Consider the following 19715-nt stretch of genomic DNA (forward strand, 5'->3'; position numbering starts at 1 on the left):
TTCAGATAGATTTCATCTGTTTTTTTCCTCTGTACACTAGTTACCTAAAGTGTCATATATGGGAAGGGAAACTAGGATTTGGATTTTTTTGGATTTATATATTTCTCTAGTGCTGAATGGTGATATTCTCAAGTCAGACCATCTCAGTTGCTCTTTGTGGGAGCAAGAAATGGTGCAGTATGTTTAATTTGGCAGCCAAGAACCAGTGTACCACACCAGTGGCAGAGTGGTATGGAAGCTCTTTGCTCTGGCTTGAAAAATGCAAGCACCTTCTGCTAGATAAATCAATGTGGAGTGGCCCCAAATCAAGTGCCTTCATATCAAAGTGAGTGGACTTCATTTTAGATCTATGGGGAGAAGAGAAAGTCTAGAGGATTGGAGAAAATCCAAACCAGTTCATCAGCCCTTAATGTTTTCAAGAACATTTTATTTTGCTGCAGTATCTAGTACAGGGTTGAAGGCTGCCTTGGTGAGGGATGAAAAGCAGAGCTATTTAGGACTGGTGACTTCATAAGCTTTAGAATATGGACCCAATTAAGCTAAAGACCTTGAGAAAGGTGTGCCTTTAGGGTATTTATTACAAGTCTAGAGTATTATAAAATTAAATAAATCCTTCTCTCTAGAAGGAACATCCACATTTGTGGCCATCTATAAGAAACATACTGATTTATTAATAACTTTGTGTTGGAAAGCTCAACTCTTCACATTTTTAGCACAGATCTGGAACACTGTTCTTCCAGGGTCCTTTGTGAATAGTGGAAGTCTGTTTGGGATGTATATAAGAATGCAAGGTGAATTGCATTTGGCTAATAGTAATTAGGTCAGGAATAACAGTACCTTATATAAATTATGAGTTTTTCTTTTGCATGCAAAAGAAGTCTGGAGACAAGCACTAGGCTAATGTCATGACCTTGTGGTGTCCTCAGAGTCCTAGGTTCTTTCCAGATTCCTGTTCCTTCATCAAGAGGATGGCTTCCATCCCTGGAGATGCTTCTTGGTCCAGGATAACTACTGGAGCTGTAGTCATCATCACTTCCATGCCTATGTAGGGGATGAAGGGCGAAACGAGGAGATCCTAGCTGTCTGCCTCTTTCTTAAGAGAAAATCTCTTCTTGTAACTCATTTTCAACAATATCCATCTACACGTCATTGGTCACTCTGACCTGTAAGGGCATATTTTAGCCAGGCAATCCCAACTGGATTCTTTTACCAAGGAAGAAGGGAGAATATACACTGATTGGGCTATTAGCATCTGACAAAGCAGGAGTTCCAGGAACCTATGTGAGGCATTTCCTGAGCAAACCTGCCTGCTCCCACTTCTGATCCTGAAGGCTTTAACACCCTTTCTCAATAAATTCAGAGCCTCCCAGCATCCTGTGTGATACAAGACTAGTTAATCTATAAAATAGGCACACCTCAGAAAGGTTTACCAGGGGCCCCGGGGTGGCTCAGTTGGTTAAGCGTCTGACTCTTATTTTTGGCTCAGGCCATGATCCCACAGTCGTGAGATTGAGCCCCATGTTGGGTTCCATGTGTTGACGGTGTGGAAACTGCTTGGGATTCTCTATCCCTCTCTCTCTCTGCTCTTCCCCTGCTCATGCTTTTTCTCAAAATAACTAAACTTTGAAAAAAAAATTAAGTGCTTCTTTTTGAGAGAGAGAGAGAGGGAGAACTGGGGAGGGGCAGAGAAAGAAGAAGTCAGAGGATCTAAAGCAGGCTCTGCACTGTCAACACAGAGCCCGATGCGGGGCTTGAACTCCCCAACTATGAGATCATGACCTGAGCCAAAGGCACCTAACTGACTGAGCCACCCAGACACCCCAATAAACTTTTTTTTAATGTTTATTTATTTTTGAGAGAGACCGAGCGTGAGTGGGGGAGGGGCAGAGAGAGACAGACAGACAGACAGACAGAGAGACAGAGACAGAATCTGAAACAGGCTCCAGGCTCTGAGGTGTCAGCACAGAGCCTGATGCGGGGCTGAAACTCACGAACCGTGAGATCATGACCTGAGCTGAAGTTGGACCCTTAACTGACTGAGCCGCCCAGGTGCCCCAACTTTTTTTTTTAAAAAAGGTTTACCTTGGGGAGCCTGGGTGGCTCAGTCGGTTGAGCGTCTGACTTTGGCTCAGGTCATGATCTCATGGCCCATGGGTTTGAGTCCCGTGTCGGGCTCTGTGCTGACAGCTCAGAGCTTGGAGCCTGCTTCTGGTTCTGTGTCTCCCCCTCTCTCTGCCTCTCCACCACTCATGCTCTGTCTCTCTCAAAAACTAAATAAACATAAAAAATAAATAAAAATTAAAAAGATTTACCAATGGGCTGTGGGATACACAGCAATCTAAAGAGGAAGGCAAATTGGCCCTGGATGCTGGAAGTAGACATCAAAGGCAAGAGTGTAAAAACACAATTTGAAATATTGTCATTGATGTAGCCAGTTCACCTAGGACAACAGGATGTGGACATGGTTAAGTCTCATATCTCTGATTTATCCCCAGCACAGGAGTTTCCAGACTAATAGCCACTTTTTACTGCACACTTAATAGGGCCAGGTGCTAACCATCCATTATGTCTAATCCTCATATGACCTTGCATGGAAGACATTGATATCCCAGTTTTTCAGCTAGGGAAATTGGAAGTCAGGGGGTTAGATCACTTACTCAAGTCACACAGCTCATAAGATCAAGAGTAGGGAGGTGGACCCACACCTCTGACATCAAATCTGTGTCTCTCTCTCTCTGTTGCAGGCTGGCGATTGGATGCTGGTTTAGGAAAGACACTGAGATTCTGTAGAAAAAAATTTGATGGCCTTGTTCTCATGATGGGAAGTGGTACTTAGGATGGGTTGAAGTATCCCTGCTCCTGATCGATGGCAACTGTTCCCTGACCATTCTCCATTGCACCCCAGGTCCACTGTTGGGTGTTCAGAGAAGCGAATTCCTGGCCTCTTATTTTCCTCATTGGGTCACATTTTGTGCTACCTTCATCCCCATGTGCCACTCTAGAATGGAGAAAGGCATCATAAAAGCAATCAGTATATATTCTCATATTTTTTCTTCATCTAAAAAGATGAAGTCATGGCATATGGTCAGATTGCCAGCACTGTTAATAATAAACCTCATATAATTAAGCACTGATTTATTCCTTTATATAAGTGAAACAAATTGCTTTAACTGCCTTTGCTCAAGACCATCCAGTCAGATGGATTATGAATAGGAAGTTGAAACTAAAAATTATGGGTGCTCATATTTCACTGTGGTGGAGGTTTATTGGAGGCACAATTAGAACCCTAACTAAATGTGTCCTGTGTCCCTTTTGATGGAGAGATCAGATATTAATCTGGGGATATGACTAATTCTCAACACAGCTGCTCTCCTTGCTCTAATATTCCTGCTTTAGGTTCAAAACCTGGAAACATGTTTAAAAAATTGATCAGAGCTTATAATAGCAATAATCACCTTGAAATTGGTTGTTACTCTGGTTAATGAACTGAGTAGTAGAGCATAAGCCTCCCTCTGTGTCCCTCAGGCCTTTAACTAACAAGCTGGTTGTTAACCACTGGGTTTATTAAAAAAAAGAAAGCTCTCTTTAGGGGACTGAACTGGGAAAAAGTAGGAGGCTGAATATTTTCACTCATGATCCTTTGACAGCATCAGCCACCTCCAGCAGCCAGACCCCTCTCCCACCAGAGCCAAGGCTGGGATGATCCAATGGAGATGCCCAAAGAGTGGTCCAGGAGCTTTTTTGAAATGCGAAATCTCAAGTGCCATCCCAGACCTGCGGCACAAGGGTCTGTATTTTAATAAGATCCCCTGCTGAAGAAGCCCTGAGCTGGGTGACTCCCCTTGCTCCAAGCCCCAATTTATGAAACGGACCTCATATCACAGGCTTCTCTGCAGACTCTCATAAGGTCTCAGCAGACCCACTGTTTCTGACCTCAACTGAATCCCCACAGAATAAGGCAACATGCACCAAAGCATGGATCATGACAACTACTGGGGAATAGACCCTTCATAAATAGCTATTTAAAAAAGCTATTTCCCCAAAACTCATCTCCTTTTAAGGAAGAATTTCTTACAGAAAGGGGAAGCCCGGCTTTGTAAGGGTGCTGGGATTGTCAGGCAGCCTCAAGTGGTCAAGGCAGTCCCTGTGGTTCAGATGTTATCAAGTAAGGGGCTCACACTCTTAGAATGGTTTTGTTCTAATTTGATATCTTAGTGGTTAGATTAGACCTCTTGCCCTTCATTTAAATGCCACTGACAAAATTACTTGCTTAATGTCTGAAGAGAAACACTCCTTTTCATAGAGCCTGCGGACTTCCCCAGACCCCTAAGCAACCCTTTCCAAGTGAGTAGGGTTCAACTCTATGCTCTGCTTCAGGTCTAATGAGCTGCTGTTTTATTTCTTTGCTCTGTTTCCTTTTCTAACTGTCCAGGGCAAAAGATTTCCTCAAAACCTTAATGAAACCCAAATCACAGACTATGTTTTATTGATGTGCGTGCCACTGTTCTGGAATGGTGGGATGATAGGTGAAGGGAGCAGCTTCAGGGAGCCGTGGAAGGCTGTGGGAATGACGTCATGGGCTAGGGAGGCTGTGAGCAGTTGGAGGAGAGATTCTCCTGCAGTTTGGCGTCCACAGATAAGCCTGGGAGTAAAAAGTGACATCATCTGGGTTAAGCAGAGCATTGGAGATACGAAATATGAGGAGCCAGCTGGGGCCAATCCACTTCCTCACTCAGACCCCCAGAGTCACTTAGGTTGTAAGTCAGGCTCCGTGAAAAGACGCTGGGGTGAGCTGTGCACAGCAGTCCTACCAGGACGTCATTTCCCCACCGCTCTTGATAGAAACCACCTCTCCTCTTCCCTTCACTTCCTTTGTGGTTTTTGTAGGTGTTGGGTCACTCAGTGTGTATGCTGCCCTCCTCCCAGATTTACTGGAATTTAATTTTTTTCACTCTAAGGAAGGTAGCCCCTTAATGACCCCTTATTTCCTTAAAAGGAGGGATACCTTTTATGATTTGTTGGTTGTGAACTGGATAATAATGTGATTCTAGGTTACTTTTCACCCATAGTGATTCTTTAAAAATTTTAAGTTACAAAGAAGTCTCATTTTGTACTTCTGCATTGCAAATTTTTAGGAATCCAAGCAAAACAGCCTGTCTTTCAATCTGTGTTATATTCTGTAAGACATTTCATTTTCTTTAATGCACATTGTGCCTTTTCTCTTTTTTCAAAACTGGAGATTTGTAGACAGTTGCACAGTGTTGGATTTAGAAGGACCCTGTGTGGGAGCTAGTCCAGCTCTCTCATGTAATAGAAGTGGAGCTCTAGCTTTAGTGGGGTTGCAACTTACACCAGGTCACAAAACTAGTTGGTGCCAGTGTTAGAATCCTGTTTCTCCTTTCTTATACTGGATTTTGAAAATTGTACAACGAAAGAATACTTAGAAGGAAATTCATTCTTTGTCCAAAATGTGGCAATTCCCTCCCTCCCAATACTCTCCCCACCCTGCCCATTGCCATTTATCTATAGATTTTTTTGCCCATTCAGATATTTAAAAATATAAACAAATTAAATTTATTAGTGCTTTTCTTTATGTTGCCTATGCATTTTTGTCATATTTAGGAATGTCTGTTATACTCTAAAGTTATTTTGAAAAATGTTTTCTTCTAGTGCATTTATATATCATAGAAAGGGCTTATAAAGTAGCAAACTGCTACCACTCTATACCTCCCTTGCCTTTCTTTGTTTTCATGGCACTTGTTATTCAAGACCTAATGGAATGTATCACAAAAGGAAGGACTTTGTTTTGTCCTTTACAGGACTTTGTCCATAGTAGATACGTCAGAAGTTTTCATTGTTGTAATATTTTATGGGTTTTTTTTTTTTTTTGCCACATTTAAATGCGCTTGGAATTTATTTTACAGTAAGGAATAAGGTAGGTCTTCAATTCTACTTCTTCTTCCCCCTTTAAGTATCTCCCTTTTTGTCTTTGGTCAACTTTTTCATTAGTAAGTTCATTCTTTCCCCATGAATTTGAAATATCATTTTTATCCCATAATACCTACCTGAATTTATTTGAGGACTGTGCCTCATAAATATCCTAGCTTCTTTAATGTGTTTTTCTCCAGTTAAGATTATTGTGTGTGTCATTTTATCGAATCCTCCTGATTTCCCTACCCTTGTGGTTGTTTTGATTGGGATTGGACCCTACTCCTTCTGACTCATAGTCTAGGAGTAGTACTCCTGGACTAAATTAGCTTGGAATATAAAAGAAGACATCTGAAGAATAAAGAAAATCATTATCCTCAACAGGATTAGATGTCTGAATTCAGAAATAACCAATGGAGTTGCATTTATTGAAGATATACTATCATATTTCATTGAATGAAAGATAACATTAATTACAAAACATTGCTTTATGTACCATTAGAAATTTTAAAAGAGAGGTGCCTGGGTGGCTCAGTAGTTTAAGCATTGGCTCAGGTCATGATCTCATGGCTCGTGAGTTTGAGCCCCACATCAGGCTCTGTGCTGGCAGTTCAGAGCCTGGAGCCTGCTTCAGATTCTGTGTCTCCCTCTGTCTGCCCCTCCCCTGCTCACGCTCTGTCTCTCTCTCCTTTAATGTTTTAAATAAACATTAAAAAAAATTTTTTTTTAAGAAATTTTAAAAGATTGTCAAGTTAACTATGTAATACCATCAATTGTAAGATGCATTCACTTTCAAAGATGTTAAAATGTGAACAAAAATGTGTCTTAGAATCAATGAAAGAGATTAGTGGAATGTATTATAAAAAAACATAATAGGAAATTTTCTTGCATAGTAATTTTTGTACTCTTTTTAAATGCTCTTCAAAAATCTCATCTTGTTTGTTCCTTATTACTTCTCTGTGGTGGGGGAAGGACCAGTGTTTTAATTCTCAGTTTATCTGTAACAACAATAGCAACATGTATGCAGCAATAACCATGAGTCAGGTGATATTCTAAGCCCAAGGTCATAAAATAAAGGGTAAAGTGATTTGACCCTGAGAAATTTGGTCCCAGAGTTCATGTTCTTTTTTTTTTTTTTTTTTTTTTTTAAGTTTTTTAAATGTTTATCTTTGAGAGAGAGGGAGGCACAGAATCTGAAGCAGTCTCCAGGCTCTGAGCTGTCATCACAGTCTGATGCGGGGCTTGAACTCACAAACTGTGAGATTATGACCTGAGCCAAAGTCGGACCCTTAACTGACTGAGTCACCCAGGCACCCTCAGAGTTCATGTTCTTAATCATAAACCTGCATGTGATGAGGAACTTGAAACCCAGAGACCTTAATATATTTCCAGGATCTCTGAGTGGATTCTGACTCCTACACCGGCATGTTACATGCCACCACTTGAAAAATGTAATAGTGAGCACCATGGGTCATTATATTTTTAAACCTTTGGTTTTAGCTCAGAGGGGTCTACTAGTCTTGGCCTGTGGTGTTACCAGGAAGGATGATGAGTAGGAGAGGGAGCATTCAAGCTCTTTAGACCAGAGACTTAGAAGATACATTTAAGTAATTTCTAAGTTCTCCTTTCCAATCTCAGCAGTTTACAAAACTATATACAAGATAGAGGCTGGTTATTGGCTTGAAGTATATTTCTCTTATACTTTTTGCTTTTGTTATTTCTGCCTTGACTATAATAAAATATCTCCAGTCAGCCATGTGTTCATCAGAACTTTGGGTTTCTTTCCTGAGGCTCTTGCTTTGTTTACCCCAGGTAGAATCACCAACAGAGGCAGCTCTCTCTGAACAGAACTTCCCACTGAATTATACAGAACTGATTTTGGTTGACCCTAAAAGGACAGTCCTTATAGGGTGAGGGATGCAACTTCTTTCCTTGGAGTTAATTATGGTGATTATCTGCATGTCTGTGTGTGAAATTTCTGTGCTTACCTGGAATGATTCACTTCCTGAAATATCAACTCATCTAAGTTTTTGAAGTCCTTTCCCTCCACAAAGGACTCAAGGGCATGTAAATGAGTGATTTGTGAGTATTCACTTTGCTTTTTGGGGTATAGAACATTCCAGATGGAGTGAGACAGCAGCAATTGCTTTTACGTCTTTACTTGGACTTTTGGTGCCAATGCCTACTTGAATAAGGATCAGGTTGCCTTTTTCCTTGTTCTGGAGAACAGATTTCCTTTGTTTTAAAACAAATATGGATGAACCACTTTCTCTAATGCTTTTACAGAGATAGGTGTCAGGATGCACCGGGTTACCCTACACTCATCATTAAAACTGAAAATAGAAGTTACGAGAAAGGAATTCAGGCCTAGCTAGTTCAGGCCTCATCAGCCCCTCCCCAGTTCCATTCATTAATCCCTCGTACAATGCCTTTTTCTCCCCGTTTTATCTCGGAGTCTAACTGACTGAGATTTTGGAAATGAACTTTCCTGAAGTGTTTTGGACAGTGTGTCAGAAGTTCAAGATCACGGCTTCTCGACTGGCCATCAAAGAGAAGGGAAATCTTCTCTTACAAATGGGAATTTGCTGCAGTCTCATGTGTTAAACCTTAACCAATGAGCCCTAAGAATAGCTCCCCAACCTCATTAAAAAATTAAACAATTTCAGATAGAGAGTTATCCATGAGGCAAAATATTGCTAAAGTAACTGGTGCTCCTCCCTGGCTCTGTAATGATTTCTTAACCAAACCTGAGGATGCCTCGGTACTTCTTCCATTGCTCTGCCTGGGAGCCATGTCACTGGTACAGAGGCTGATCCATTTTAGTGGTTTGATGTGACCCCAGAGGCTATCCTCTGAAAGCTGACCACCAGGCCTCCATGGGCTATCTGAAGGTTTTCCCAGCATTCTCTTTCTCAGCAGGGTTGTGATAAAGGAAACTATATTGGCCTCTCTTAACAGGAGGAGTATTTACTCTAAGCTGTGATTAACAAAGGTGTGCTTCTTGGGATGGTGAATTTTCCATTGTTTCTCTCTTGTTGAGGACCCCCGCCCTGAAGTATTTTGAATTAAATAGTTCGGTCCTGAAAATGTTAATTACTGTAATTTATTGGAGAACTCAATATCAGGATTCAGTTTACTTTGAAACATTGCAAATACTAAACACACATTGCCTCTGTGTGTTCAACAATGGTGATTCTAATATGGTCAGTTATTGTGGCTGTGAAGCCTTATTAGGGTCCTGTAGAACTCTCTGGAATGTGTAGATTTTTACTCTAATTGCAGGCTATGGCTTGGCTTCTGCTCTACATTTATAGCAGAGGCTAAGTGTGTGGATTTACAGTAAGTTTCAGCAACAGTTGAACGAGGCAGTAAAACTAGTAGGTAGGGGTTGGGTTTTGGGCACAGACTGTGTGGGTTAAATCCCTGCTTCCCACTTACTATCTTTATGGTTTGAGGCAAGTACCTTAATCTCTCCAAGTTTTGTCCTCTTATTTGTGAAATAGGAAAATTAAAATAGAGGTCTGTATTTGTTTATCTAAAACTTTTGGGGCTAGATGTATTTTACAATTCAGATTATTTGATACCTTAGAAAAGTTAACTAGTATACATACTCTATTTGACATTAACCCCCCAGCAAGAGCAAGGCCTGGGTGGTATTCTGTAACCTATTAATATTTCTGGAGCAAAATGGATAACTATTCACACTAAATAAAGATTAGGAATAGGCTAACAGCAATTAAAATTAAGTTCAGATTTTATTGTCAAGTGAATTTGTGGCAAACTTATGAACAAACTAGATAGTTTCAGGGGTTTTTGGACTTGGGAGTTGCATATAATGGATAATAAATTCGTACTTACTCTTAAAGTTATTCTTCTTAAATAAACTATGTGAAAAGTGCAGTGGTTTCTATATAATAACTTCCCAATAGATGTTAGCTAGCACTGAGGTTTTAATCTTCTTGCTGGAATCCACTTCCTTAATGTTAGTTTGTCTCTGAGCATTCTGGCTGGTCATTTTGTCTTTGGGCCACCCTGTAAATATGTGTTGTTTCCAAGTACAGTGAAAGCTTGGATTGTGAGTAGCTTGTCGTGCGAGTGTTCTGCAAGACGAGCAAATATTTCTAATAAATTTTAACTTGATAAATGAGCAGTGTCTTGCAATAGGAGTAGTATGTGTCACCAAATGTCACATGATCACAACCGAGCCAATAGTTCTCTCTCTCTCTCTCTCTCTCTTTCTCTCTGTGGTATTGTGGGTGATTGTCAATGCAATGTCAGATTTCTGTGAAATCCTCAAAGGAGGAAAAAGTAAGTGTCATTTAACAAGATTCCTTGTTAAAGCTGCACGAAAAGAAAAAGATTCCATTGAGCCAATAGATAGCAGTGATTCCATTAGTGGTAGTGAAAGTCGTCCTACCAATCCTCCTGTCTCTTGTCTCCCTCACACCAGTCATGAAGGTTTTCAAAGGTAAGTACAGGTTAACTTGTTTATTTTCTTCATATTTTGTATTTTCTTTATTATTTTGTATTATATTACAGTATTATGATCATTTTTATATGGATATTTTTGGGTTATGGCACGAATCATCTGAGTTTCCATTATTTCTTCTAGGGAAATTCGCTTTGATATACAAGTGCTTTGGATTACAGGCATGTTTCCAGAACGAATTATGCTTATAAATCGAGATTTCACTGTATACCCAGATGAGAAGTCTTTTATTAGCTCTGCCTTTTAAGATGGTTCTTCTGTTCCACTAGTTCTAGAGAGCAGCAGGCCCATTGAATTTTCTGTAATGATGGAAACGTCCTATATCTGTGTGATCCACTATGGCAGTCAGTAGCTACGTATGGCTGTTAAGCACTTGAAACGTGGCCAGTGTGATTGAGAAACTGAATTTTGAATTTCATTTTATTTTAATTAATTAAAATTAACATAGCCACATGGGAGTAATGGCCACCACATACTGGGCAGTACAAGTCTAAAGGGACCTGGGCATGCGGTTTCATGCTGAGGTGACCTTGTCCCCTCTAGATGCAGAATTCTTTATCCTTAAGCTGCTGAAGTTGATGAGGAACTTCTCCTTCATTTGTTTGTTTCTCAAGTAGTTTATGAGTGTCTGCTGCAGATCAAAGTTTGTGTTAGGCACTGGGGATACAAAGTTTTTGCGCTAAAGGAGGACACACATATTTAAAGCATACATTTGTGAGCTCATAAAGTAAACATTTAAACACATGAACTCTCTCCAATGAATCCAGTGATAGAGTTGCTGGACACACAGCCAGCCTGGTGAAGGGTCAGAGGAGACTTTCTTGAGAAGGAAGTGTTTAACTTCTTGTACAAGTAGAAGTTAGCCAAGGGCAATGGGCTAAAGGGAAGAAGACATTCTAGGTGAGCATAAGAAGAGACATGGAAATGAAAACCAGTGTGGTATTGGGCAAGTTATCCTTTGTTGATATGGCTACAGTGGCTGAGGTTGGGGCTGGTGGTCAGTACATGCAAGGCCTTTTATGCTACTGAGTTCTGAGAGGCAATACTCTGAGCCTAGGCAAACTCGAGAAGTGGAGACTCACTCTTTCATAGTTTTGGTTAGGATTAGTCAGGAAAGCAAAAATCTATGCTACGTACTTCAAGATGGAGGAGGTTTCATGTTGGAGATTGGAGTCCTATATAATGATTAGGGTCTAGAGAACAAAGTTAAGGCCACTTTGAAGAAATTCAGAGGATTACAGGAGGACACCACCAATCATCTTGGCCGTCTGTAGCCCTGAAAACCATAGGCAAGAATCCACCTTGGCTGTTTGCTCTCTTCCAATGCCTGTGTGCCCTGCTGCAGCTGGAGGACAGTGCTCTTCCTTCCCTTCTGCCTTCCAAATCTTATGTCCATTTCTTTCAGTGGTGGAATTTAGTAAAGAAATCTGTGAATTGTAGTTTCCAGGCCTTCCACTCTTGAAGTGCAGGGAAGGGCTTAGATGAGCAGGACAGCACTGGGTAGTAATAAATAGTATAAGATACAACCATTTTCTGAAGTGCCTAAACTAGTAATGTCACCTATAGGTAAGGTGACCACAGCATTTACCATCTAAACCAGGTCATTTTTGAAAATGAAAGGGGCTATAAACTTTATTGATAGGTTATTAGTTGATATACAGAATTATAATCTGTGACTATCTCCGGCAAATAGAAATATGTGGTTTCCTTAGATTAGGGCATCATTAAAAAATATGTAATTTTTTTAAGTGAGGGTAAATAGAAGAGACAACAAGGAAAAAATGTGGGTAATTGTTGAATCTGGGTAATAGGTACCTAAGGCTTCATTATACAGTTCTGTCTTCTTTTGTGTGTGCTTGAAATTTTCATAATAAAAGTTAAATAAAGAAAGAAAGTACCTGAAATTGAGATTTAATTGATTCATATATATGTGAAGTATATGTATATATGGATACATATGAATATATATTCATATGTATAGTTGTTAATATAACCTATTCAGAAGATGGTGTTTAAAAAAACTAATATGTGTGATCCTTTAGGACCTCTGAGAATAAAGTTTTGTAACCAGAAAGGGGAGGGGGGCTTTGGGTTTGGGTTTTGGGGCTGTTGGACACTGCATCTGAATTCTGTTTAAAGTTGCTCAGTAGGTCTTTAGGAGTGGCTTTGATAATTAGTCCAGAAACCAGAATTGCAATAGAATTAGCCCCTCAGATGATTTAGCATAGTCCCTGGTGTCTAGAAAGTGCTCAGTAAAGACTTTTCAGTCAACAAAGTAAGAATACCGCTGTGTTCTCCTTTTGCAGGAAGTAAGTTTAAACTCAGATGACAGCTGGCAAGGCTGGGATAAGTCTGGGAAGATAGCTATCTTGATGTCAGGGACCATGGCTGTTTTTTGAAACATGAAGAGGTTGATTGCATCATGCTCACTTGATTTTGTAATTTATCCAGTTGAGCTCTTAACTCTGCTTTTGAAAAAATAAATTTATTATGAGTTCAGTGGAGCCCTGGCTATTGTTTCTCCAGCCTGGAAGCAGATGTGTCTTTGGAGCATGCTGGTTTGGAGGACCCACCAAGCATCCCAAGGAACTAAATGTGAAATGAGCAGGGAATGTTGGCTCCCATCTCAATGATGCTTTGTGATCTAAGAGGTGTTTTCCATTTTCAACAATGTGCTGCAGAACGGTCTGTAACAGTCTGTTGCAATTTTCTCCCCAAATCTCCCACATTTCTGCCAATAGTGAATTAGACTGTCATTAGCTTCACAGATGTGCTTTGATCCCTACACGGCTTGTCTCCTGGCGGGGAGACATCTGAACCATTGATGCAGATTTTCTAAACCTGGAGGATAAAGCACAACACAGTGCAGAGAACGTGGGCGAGGAGCCTGGAGCCCTGGGTTTGACTTGCATTTCTGTTGCTAATTAACTGTGTCATCTTGGGTGAGGCACTAAACTTCTCATTGTCTCAGTTCTCCTATCTGTTAAATGAGAGGATCGGATGGGTCCCTAAGTTTCTTTCAGATTCTTTGTTAATGAATGAGAAAACTCTTCAGGTTTAGAGACAGATGCTATCTCACTACTGGGATTTGGTTGTCTGAATTTACAATCCATGGTGCTTTTCCTGCATAACGATTAATCCTGTTGGGTTACTAGCTCACTGGTCCCCAGTATGCTGCCTATCAAAGGGTGTAAGAGCTCTCTGGGCTTGATGATGGATCTTTTGGGGGCATCTCTGTCCTTCAAAGACCTCATTGTTTAAAGACGGAAAAATACATTTCTGAGCTGATAAAGCTCTTAGTGATCCTCTAGGGACTTCTAGTCTAAACCTGGATGTATAGGGCAGGAGCCCAAGACCCAGAGAAGGTAATCACTTGGCCAATGCTATGTTTGACCCCACTCTGATCTGCCTACCATTAGGCCATAATCCCAGTACTCAAGCTTGTCAGCAGCCCACACCTCGTCAGTGGAAAGATCCTTGGTGATTTTAATTTCACCATAGACAAGAACAAGATCATAAGGAGTGCAGGTGCTTCTTCAGGCTCAGGGAAAGTGTGGCAGTGGATTTAGAAACCCTGGCGGAAAGTTCCCGTGTCACTGTGTACAAAACCAGACAACTCACTTACTTGTATGAACCTTAGTCTCATCTGCCGAATGGTAATGGTAATAACACCTTTACTGCCTACCTCTCAGACCTTTCACGCAGAGCTCATGGATATGATGGGACAACTCTGATAATTAAATAGATTTAAATAAAGGATAATAAAACACAGTAACAAGCATCTGTTGAAAATTTTTGACATGTCAGGCAATGTTTATGCCCTTCAAGTACATTTGCTGATTGAATCCTGAAATAATTCCATTAGGTAAGTGTTACAAACGTAAGGCTTTTTTTTTCTTTTTTAAAATAAATTTAAAACAACTAAGATTGTTGAGCTAATGAAGAGAAGTGCTGGGTCTCACACAAAGGCAGCACAGGCATGTACTATGAACCACATACTAGAGTGACTTATCTTGAGTTTTCAGTAGTCCCATGAAATCAGCAACCATCTCCTGATTACTAAATATACTGTTCTGAACAATGCTGGATGATATCTTTGTATGACTGGTGCCAATCCAAGCAACTCATTCCAAGATAGGTGATGAGCACAGCACTTTGCTCACAGGGCCTTTTCTGCCCCAGAATCAGGGAGTGTGGATGACTGGGTTGGAAAATGATGATTATTGAAACCAACTCCCAACTATTCACACCTCTAACCACCTCTGCTCACACACCCACTCAGCACCCTTGCTCATCACCTCAGTAAATAATCAGTATCTCTCATGAATAGCCAGAGATGTAGCTGGGAAGGAGAGGCCAAATCATGCGCCTTCTCTGTTTGTCTGGAGCAGTCATGTATGGGATCAGTTTTCAGACAGAGGGAGGCATATCTATCTCTTATCTGTTTTTCTGTATCTGTCTACCTACCTATGTACCTACCTACTTTTGAATTATACTCTTAAGGGGCTCATTTCAGAGGTTTTGATTTCCAGTTATTTCCTCCTGACCCACCAGTTTAGGCAATAAATTACAACAAGGAATCTTTAAAGTATATGTTTTAGTGCACTTTGAGGGAAAGGATAGAGAATTCACAATTGACCACTGATGGACAGGGCATCTTCCCCAGCAGGGGTAACAGCTTCTGATACTTCCTCCCCTTCGTATACACCTTGAAATGCCAGGAGATAGTATGCAAAGAAAATGGAGTCCTTTGGACAAATACTCCTACACTTCAAATTTGTTTTAACAAACATCCTAACCATATGAGAGAGAAAATACCTGAAATATTTGTTTATGACAGATAAACCTATGTGTATATATGTGTGTATGTGCATATATATGTATGCATTTACATAATAAATACATACAGCTACATATAGGTAACAGGCATGTATGGTCATGTTATATTTTTATTTGCTTAAAATATCTAAAACATTAACATGTTGATAATTTTCTAATTATAAAAATAATACATACTTTGAAAATATAGAATAACAATAGAAAAAAGTCATCCCTTCACCTGAAAGTAGCCACTGTAAAGATTTTTTTAAGTTTGAGAGAGAGCATGTGCATGTGCAAGTGTGGGGGAGGGGTAGAGAGAGAGAGAGAGGGAGGGAGGGAATCCCAAGTGGGCTCCATGCTGCCAGCACAGAGCCAGACCAGGGGCTCAGTCCCACCAACCATGAGATCATGACGAGCCGAAAGCAAGAGTCGGTCGATTAGCCGACTGAGCCACCTGGGTGCTTCGCCACTGTAAAGATTTTGAGATGTGCTTCAGTCTCTTCTAGGAGGAGGGAGGGGCAGAGAGAGAGAATCTTAAGCAGGCTCCACGCTTGACTGAGCGACTTGACTGTCCCTCTCTTGTTTTTTAATCAAAGGAAAGCTTGTGCATAATTTAAAAACTCAAATAGTCATACAAAAAAGGCCCTTGCTCCAGGCCTATTGTCAAGTGAGGTTTCTCAGAGGAAATGGTTTTCAACTGTTTTGGCTGTCACTGCTGGTATTTATTACCATATTTATATATGATACTTCTTGTGCTATTTTTAAATTTTTTTTAATCTTTCTTTAGTTTTGAGAGAGAGAGAGTGCAAGCAGAGGAGGAACAGAAAGAGAGGGAGACACAGAATCTGAAGCAGGCTGTCAGCACAGAGCCCGATGGGGGCTTGAACCCACAAACTGTGAGTCCATGACCTAAGCTGAAGTCGGACGCTTAGCCAACTGAGCCGTCCAGGCACCCCTATGTGCTATTTTTGACTTACCAAATGTAGACATTACCTGTTGACTTCCTACTAATGTAACCATTTGGGTCTCTTATAGCCCCTCTGCCTTTTCACACACATTCACACACCTTCTCTCCAACCAGTACCTTTTATTGTAAATCAAGGTTTACATATAAATACTAAAATTCTGACTTCAACTCCAATACATGTGTGTAACGGTTTTCCCACACCAGACCAAAAAGATAATAGAGAAGTTCTGGGAGTCTAATTTCACCTATTAAAAAAGTTACCTTCTCTGTTCAGTGCTAAGACTCTTCCTTTCCTTTCTTAGCTCTGCAGAGCAAATTGACTTACTTCTGAGAAATTCTAAGGAGGAAAATGGGGTAGATCTGATGTGTGATGGTGATAGTCTAGGCAACTAGACCCCAAGATTCCTTCTTACCTGAGCAATTTCCTGTTAAGAACTTCTTGTTTCTTCTGCGTTTCCATCAAGTTTTAACTGAGACCATTTTGAATATAATCCATTTATCTTTTGGCTAGTTCTTTACCTCAGAGAAGTTCTTCCCAAGGAATAGAAGCTTGGGCAGTTCAAGGGAGCAATGCATTTGTTGATTAAAGGTAACACCACTTGGTCTTCACAAATCCTTACATCTTAGTTACTGGGTAATATGGATGTTCTTTCACTTGCTTACTTCTGTTTAATTAATCTCTATATCCTCAGTGCTAGGACATAATAGGTACTCAGTGAATGCTTAGTGAATTAATGCGTACATAAGTTATGTCCTGGAAAGGTAAATAAATTTGATAAATGAAATACTATTTTAAAAATGATCCGTATCATAATTTCAACCTTGTTTTCTCTTCATCTCTGATTTCTTGTTATGTCAGAAATAGCTCCTGCTTCCCAAATATTCCCTGTGCTCCCCTGTGATTCTCAGCTTCTCTTGCTTTAATGTGAGGCCAGATGAGTAGTTCTATCCAGTAGGATATGAGCACCAGTGATGGGTGTCACTTCTTATCTGAGACAATTATGAGCTAGTGTTAATTCTTCCTGTCCTTTCTGTCCTGGTTTGGAGGAGGGGAAGGGGTGGCTGCTAAGAAGACTGAAAGGGTAGAATGGTCCTATAGAGACAGCTTGGTTCCTTGAGGCACTGGAGGAGAAACAAGAAGAAGAACTGCCTCACTTGCCTCCAATAGGGATGTAAGGGAGAAAAAAATCATTGTGTTAACCATGGAGATTTCAGGGTTTCTTTGTCATTACAGTGGAGACTAGTCAATCCTAACTAATAAATACTTCCCTTGGTTGTTTTATTCTTATGAGCATGTCTGAAGGAGAATGTGACTAATACCTCTTTCTCAAACGTAAGAATGTACAGAATCCTAGAAAAAAAGGGAAAAAAAGTCTCTTGGACCATTTTATTTAATAATTGTTTCAGGTAAGTACATACATGGAATTAAGGAAAACCTCTTTATGCTTATAGCTTTTCTGTAACTCCAACATCAAAATTAAAAAAAAAATCATATAGATAAGCCAAGTCACTACAGTTTGTGATTGGTAGTATTTTGTTGAGATAAAATTGTGTGCATTTTGTTTAGTTGTTGAAAAATGCACTGTCAACTTTAATTCTATATTTTAGTCATTTCTCTATTTTGATGTCAGTGACTCTTAATGAAGAGAATCCTTGTTGCATAAAAATGATGTAGAAAATTGCTTAATAAACTTCAGGCCTTTGTTTGCTAGTTCAGGATAATTGGACCTTTCTTCTAGCCCAAACTCTACATGGAGCAGTCCGCAAAAGAACATTTCAGTGAGCTATCTCCTACTCTATTAGCTGTCTTATTCACTGGGAGGAAAGATTAGTATTGCATTGTTAGTTAAACCTCCGTTAAGTGGATAAGTAATCCAGTCATTACTTGAATTAGGACAGAGAAAGTATTTGTTGTGCATTTGCTGCTGTTTACTGCTAATCAACATTTCTAAATGGTTTGGAGAGGTCAGGGTCCACCCAGTGTCTCTCCTTACAGTGGGTTTGTCCTGATTGCCAGAGCAAATTTCTTCTTGAGTCAGGTGTACCTGACAACCTATCTTGCTAGTAAAAGAGAACAAAATCTTCAAATTCTCATGGTTAGTTATTTTGGACCCTTGAGAATATGTCCAGGGAACTAAATGTTTATGAACCTCTAATTAGTACCATAGTTGAATTTGGGCTTTTGGAACCAGACAAACCTAGATTCTAATCTTGAGTTAGTCTTACAACCTATTGAGCAAATTATTTACCCTGCCTGAGTCCCTGTTTATTTATTGTAACAGGGACATGATACCTATTACACGATATTGTGAAGATGAAGTGAGATATACATGCTTAGCACATGGCATATGATGTCATTCAATAAATGGAAGTATAATTACAACTCCTCTAGTTAATTAGTTTGGTTAATTTTCTTCCGAGTATATCTGGGTGGCTCAATCTCCTCTCCATTTTGTTTTCATACTCTCACATCCTCAGGTGGTTCCTAAGGCTTGAAGAAAAAGGAGATACTCATCTGCAGAGTATTAACCTTAAAAATGAACCTGCTGTGTTTCAGCACATAATCTCCCGGCCAGCTACATTAGTCTTTGGTAGATTGGTAGTACTGGAAATTACACGGAAATGTAAGACTGAAGAATATAGGCCCGTTAGGAGTCTGCTTTCTTCTTATTGAAGTACAGAAATGTGTATACTGTGGTTTTTTTTCTCCCTTTTTTTTGGAGGGCAAGTAGCTATCACTGTGGCGGTCTACACTTGACATTTTCCTGTTCTGTCATTAGCATGTTTTTGTTCCAGGGAGTTCTGAAGAGCAGTCTCTGGTTTATAAACTCTCAAGTTAGAATCTGTGGCTCTTCCTTAGTGGGCTCTAGCCTCTACCGGCACCATGGTGCTACTCTCATGAGAGTTGTCATTTAGAGTTGTCAGCATATCTGAATCTGGAAATGGGAAAGAGAAGGGAAGAAATCATGAGAAGCTCAATGTACCTTATGATCAGTGTCTAGTTTAGCCTCCCAGAAAGGTTACCCTGCGTAAGGGTAACCACTCTACCCCAAAGCATCAGATTATTACTTCAATTTCTTCATTTTACTTCAGGCAATTTTAGTTAGTTGAGTAGAGATTCCTGACAGCTAACCCATTTCATCTGCTAAAAGTGCCTCAGGTTTTGAGAATGTTGGAGCCTAATAAACATCCATGTCTCACTGAACAGTTTCTTTCAGATTTCTTTCCTCCAAACACCTAGCTTGGCTTCCTTATCTGAACAACTTGTTATTTTGAGTGATGGTAAAGAATCAGAAGAACTCCGAATCGTGGAGTGCTGTGAGAGTTGAACAGACCTAGGCAGATTCCTGCGTGAGGAACTGAGGGCAGCTTGAGGCCAGAGACCCCAGAGGAGAGGGACACTAGTAAGGGTATAAAGAGAAGAGAGGCTGAAGATGTCAGAGACACACTTTATCAACAGTAAACTCTCATTTATCATTTGCCTAAAGTAATTCCCAATACCAAGAAAGA

At 40.2% G+C, this 19715-nt stretch overlaps 1 protein-coding gene across 10 annotated transcripts in view; it reads left to right on the top strand.

Annotated features, from left to right (window-relative positions):
• Nucleotides 1-19715, top strand: part of LOC132695322 (E3 ubiquitin-protein ligase RNF113A) — a 506126-nt gene that overhangs the window by 207024 nt on the left and 279387 nt on the right. For 2 of the 10 annotated variants that reach the window (XM_081795265.1, XM_081795269.1), the window contains exon 1: nt 16036-16134. The exons of the other annotated variants lie outside the window; for them this stretch is intronic. The gene's annotated coding sequence lies outside the window, so the exon portion shown is untranslated. Of the gene's footprint in view, nt 1-16035; nt 16135-19715 lie in introns of those variants that run through there. 10 annotated transcript variants of the gene reach the window in all.

Source organism: Panthera onca, chromosome A3 (genome assembly GCF_046562875.1).
Source record: "Panthera onca isolate mPanOnc1 chromosome A3, mPanOnc1 haplotype 2, whole genome shotgun sequence".
NCBI classification, from domain to species: domain Eukaryota; kingdom Metazoa; phylum Chordata; class Mammalia; order Carnivora; family Felidae; genus Panthera; species Panthera onca.